This window comes from Octodon degus, unplaced genomic scaffold (genome assembly GCF_000260255.1).
Source record: "Octodon degus isolate 3935 unplaced genomic scaffold, OctDeg1.0 scaffold00051, whole genome shotgun sequence".
Taxonomy (NCBI): Eukaryota; Metazoa; Chordata; class Mammalia; order Rodentia; family Octodontidae; genus Octodon; species Octodon degus.
In genome coordinates this window covers 10,464,636-10,469,256 of record NW_004524627.1, presented here as the reverse complement: position 1 = coordinate 10,469,256, position 4,621 = coordinate 10,464,636, and the positions used below count along the sequence as shown (strand labels likewise).

At 37.0% G+C, this 4,621-nt stretch overlaps 1 pseudogene; it reads left to right on the top strand.

Moving 5' to 3' along the window:
• Positions 1-4: 4 nt before the first annotated feature.
• LOC101560869 lies at positions 5-470 on the top strand (annotated as a pseudogene).
• The last annotated feature ends 4,151 nt before the right edge of the window (positions 471-4,621 follow it).

Below are 4,621 nucleotides of genomic sequence, written 5' to 3'. Positions count from 1 at the left end.
GCTAATGTGTATCAGGAACACCTCCCAAAGAGGCAAAAGTGGCTTCAATTCTAAGAGTGGCCAGGGGGGATCTTCATTCAAGTCTGGAAAGTTGAAACGTGATGACCTTCCGGCCATTAAGAAGGAGCTGACCCAGATAAAACAAAAAGTGGATTCTTTACAGGAAAGCCTGGAGAAAACTGAAGAGAAACAGCAAACAAGCAGTGGAGATGAAGAATGATAAGACCAAAGAAGAGCAGACCACCACCTTTCCCCATAATTTTATTGATAAAAGATGGAGTCTGAGGGTGCTGTGGATGACTCTGCTGTGGTGGTGGGGGGGGGATCTACTGGATGATGATGAAAATGAAGATTGGGCAGAGGACCAGCTAGAGTTGATCAAGGATGATGAAAAAGAGGCTGAGGAAGGAGAAGATGACAGAGACAGCGCCAATGGCGAGGATGACTTTTAAGCACATAGTTGGGTTTAGAAGTCTTGTCCCATTATTTCTTTATCTAGGTCCTTGCCTAAGATCAAAATTTCACCAGATCCTTTCCCCTCGTATCTTCAGCACATGCTCACTGTTCTCCTTGTGTCCTACCATGTTCATAATTGCCCTGCGCCTAGCACCTTTTCACTTCTTATGATACTCCTAGTTTTGTTAAGTCTTCTCCTGTAATTTTTGCTTTTTAATTTTGATACCTCTTTATGACTTAACAATAAAAAGGTTGTATGGTTTTTATCAGCTATCTCCACAATAATCTCTCATCATGCAGGCAGTATAGTTATTTTCATTTATACATGATTTCAGTAGTTGCTTCCCTAACTGCAAAGGCAATCTCATTTAGTGCAGCATCTGAAAGCAGCTTTGCTTAACTCAAGAGTTATGTGTATCACCCCACATCAAGTACTTTGTGGGGCTGTTAGACACAAATGTAACAATGTATTTTTGTGAATGAGAGCATGTCAAATGCATCCTCTAGAAAAATTAGTGTAATAGTCTTTGTTTTCTAAAGTTGATACTTGAATTATTTTTGTGAACGCCTGATGTTTTGGATCTTTTTTTTCTCAAGATAAGTAAGTCTTTATTAAACCAGGAATTTGGAGGGAAAAAAAAGAACATGAACTCTGAAATCTAGTGAGAATTCCTTGGAAATAGATGGACATCTATTCTGAAGCTAAATATTATTTGTTCCATCTTTCTTCTTGTAATGAGTTGAACTGTTCTGAGAGTTACAGCACACTGCCAAAAGCTTCCGGCAACAGCTCCCAGGAACATCCCACTTTTAAAAGTGCTAGTGGGGAGTGGTACTGCAGACTTACCTAAAATGTCTTAGTATCTCTGAATAACAATAGTGCTTTTGTGCTACAACTCTTGTTGCATAGGTCCTGCTTTACCTTGGTCTTAACCATCCAGCAGAAAAGTATAAAAACGAAGTATAATAAGTAAAGCCATGCTGTTATGTTGAACTGTAGGGGACTCAGGTCAACAATTTCTGACATTGCCAGTGAAGTGGAAGACCCAATACTATTATGGACTACTGAACTCTTTTAGAATATTTTGCTGAGTTTACACACCTATAATATTCAAATAACGGAACTTAACAAAAAAAAAAAAAAGGTATACAGATGGATGTCCATTTTGTATCTGTGTATTCAAAGTGGTTAAGATAGATATATAGTTACATTCTCTTAATGAATAGAGTGATTTGTTCTAATGGTGTTTGTAAATAAGATATCGTGTTCACATCTTGTACAGCAATTAACCACTAGGAAGAATGTATGCAATATGTTAATTATTGAAACTGTCCTACCTATTTGAAAAAAAAAGAGTGCTTTTGGGTACCGTGACACAAGGAATTAGAGCAAGTCTGAGTCATCCTTTCTTGGCATATCTTAAAGGAAAGCTTTGCCATAACTCAGCACCTGAGAGATAACCATAAAAGCCCTTGTAATAGCCTGCTTGATAAGAGTGTCTTTTTTCTCTAAGGAGCCTTGGGCCACACCAGATCCTTTATGCTAACAGTGTAACTCAGGATGGAGGTTGGGCCATGTGGCTCAACTTGCTGACTGGAGGGGCTAGAGTCAAGGTAATCCCACTGGCAATGAGCTATGCTTAGGTAACAACACCTGATCCCTGTAAAGCAAAGCAAAACAAAACAAACGCAACTCTGGAAACTAAGGCTTGAATGAACCTGGAGTACTGTTGGCACTACTTTGTGTTTGTCACCACACATTATTGCTGGAAGAATTAAGCATTGTCCTCATGGCTCTACTGTAAGAGCACAACTAGAATCTCATGCTAGTCTCTCCTGGACTCCATCTCTGCACCTCTCTGTGTCATTGGTGTTAATCTGTATTCTTTCACTGCAAAAAATCTTAAGTATGATTGCTACAACTTTGTTGAATTCTGTGAGCCTTTCTAATAAATAATTGAACCTGAGCATAATTTTGAGGACCCTCAAAGACAGGAACTATTATCTAACAAAAGTCTATAATTATATTTTCACAACGCATGAGTGCAGGAATATTCAATTCTTGCAAAGTCCTGCTCAATCACAATTAAGATGGTGCATTTCTATATTTATTGTCACATCTACCTCCTCCCATTACACATACTACATTTTATACATACTGGATGTTCAGTGAACTCATGTGGAAATGAAATTGAATTCTGAGATTGTAGGAAAGCATCTCCTATAACCTTTTGCCATCACTCATGCATCGCTGACCATTGCTCTAAGTATTCCTCTGCGCAGGATTCTACCCCGACCTTGTATCAGATCACCTGAGGCTGAGTTGATGCATTTAGAATGATAAACCTTTCCAAAGTCACTTGTCTCCCTGAAGCCTGTGTGTTCAGCATTACACTGTGGCCCTAGCTGGTGTGTATGAATTGATTGTAAGCCTTTGGAAAACATGCATTCCCTCTCCTCTTCCATATCAACAGGAAATCTGTGGATTTTTGTAGTGGATAATCTTCATGCTACAGCTTATACAATTTCTGGCACATGTAAGGATGCTGTGCTGTAAGTGTACAATCTTTCTGAACAAAAAAATTTGGAGTAAGACAGGCTTAGTGCTGAGAAACTCCTTAAATTGCGATCTTGAAACAGATGTCATGACCTCGCAAGAAAAGTGACATCCCCAACAGATTATTTATGACTAGAATATTTGAGTTTGCTCAAAAGTCTTAGTCTTAAAATAATGAAACTAATAAATGGTTGAATTTTGGGAAGTATAAAAGGTATCTTGAAAGTCCAGAGCAACATTATTCTCAGGGCTGTCTGCTTTGTTAGCTTTGACTTAGAACTCAGTCCTTGCAATACCTGATGCCAAATAGTAATCTAATAGATAGACTGGCTGGTGTAAAGCCCTGAGCAGAGGGGACACCACTGTGCTACTACCCAGAAATAGTTGAACATTTTACATGGCTTGTTCATTGATTTTTCTTGCATCAATATCTTCACTGGAAAAGTTGTCTAGGATCACAAAACAGAACAAAATAGTAGATCAGTTGATTTTCAACAAAGTACCAAGACAATTAAGTTGAGGAAAAAAATTGTCTTTTCAACAAATTGTTATGAGACACTTGGATAGCTGAAGACAAGAATGGAATTGGACCTCTAGTTCATACCATCAGTAACATAAATTAATTCAAAGGACCAAAGACAAAAGTATAAGGCTTAAGACTATAAAACTCTTAGAGAAAAGCATGCATCTATATTCATAACCTTGGATTAGGCAATTATTTGTTAAATGTAACATCGAAACAAAGAAAATAAAAGAAAAAAGCATATTTTTCAAAGGACATTGTGAACATTTTTGAAAATGTGTACACCACAAGACACTGTTCAAGAAACTGCAAAGATAAACCACAAAAGGTGAAAAATATTTGCAAAGCATGTACCTGATAAAAGGCTTGTCTCCTATAATTCAATGATAAAAAGACAAGCCCATTTTTAAGTATGTAAAGTATCTGAAAAGCTATCTCTTCAAAGATACACAAACAGCCAGTAAACACTTGAAAAGATACTCAAGATTGCTAGCTCTCTGGGAAATGGAAATCAAAATAATGATCAGAAACTATATCATATCCACTAGGATCACTGGAATAAAAAGTTCAGATGCATCTATGAAGAAATTTAAGCTTTTAATGCACTACTGATGCAAAAACAAAATGGTGCCCACTTTGGAAAGAAACCAGCAGTTCTTAGACCAGTTAGACAAAGTTATCATACGACCCTGAAAGTCCTTCTCCAACTAAATACAGACAAAAATATTTTCCACACAAAAATATGTACACAGATAATCATAACAGAATTATTTATAATAGCTGAAAAGTGGAGCACAACCAATGCCTGTCAGCTGATGAATGGACAAATAAAATGTGATCTATCCATACAATGATACAGTGTACTATTCATTGAATGATACTTGTTTGACAGTGAAATGAGGTCTAATGCTATTTAATGTGGATGAACCTTGAAGATAATAATAATGCCAAATGAAAGAAAATCATCACAAAAGGCCACATATTGTACGATTTTCACTTAAATGAAATGTCCAAAACAGACAAATCTAAAAGGAGGTAATATAAATTAAGACTTATTTAAGACTAGGGGAGAGACTCGAGAACAA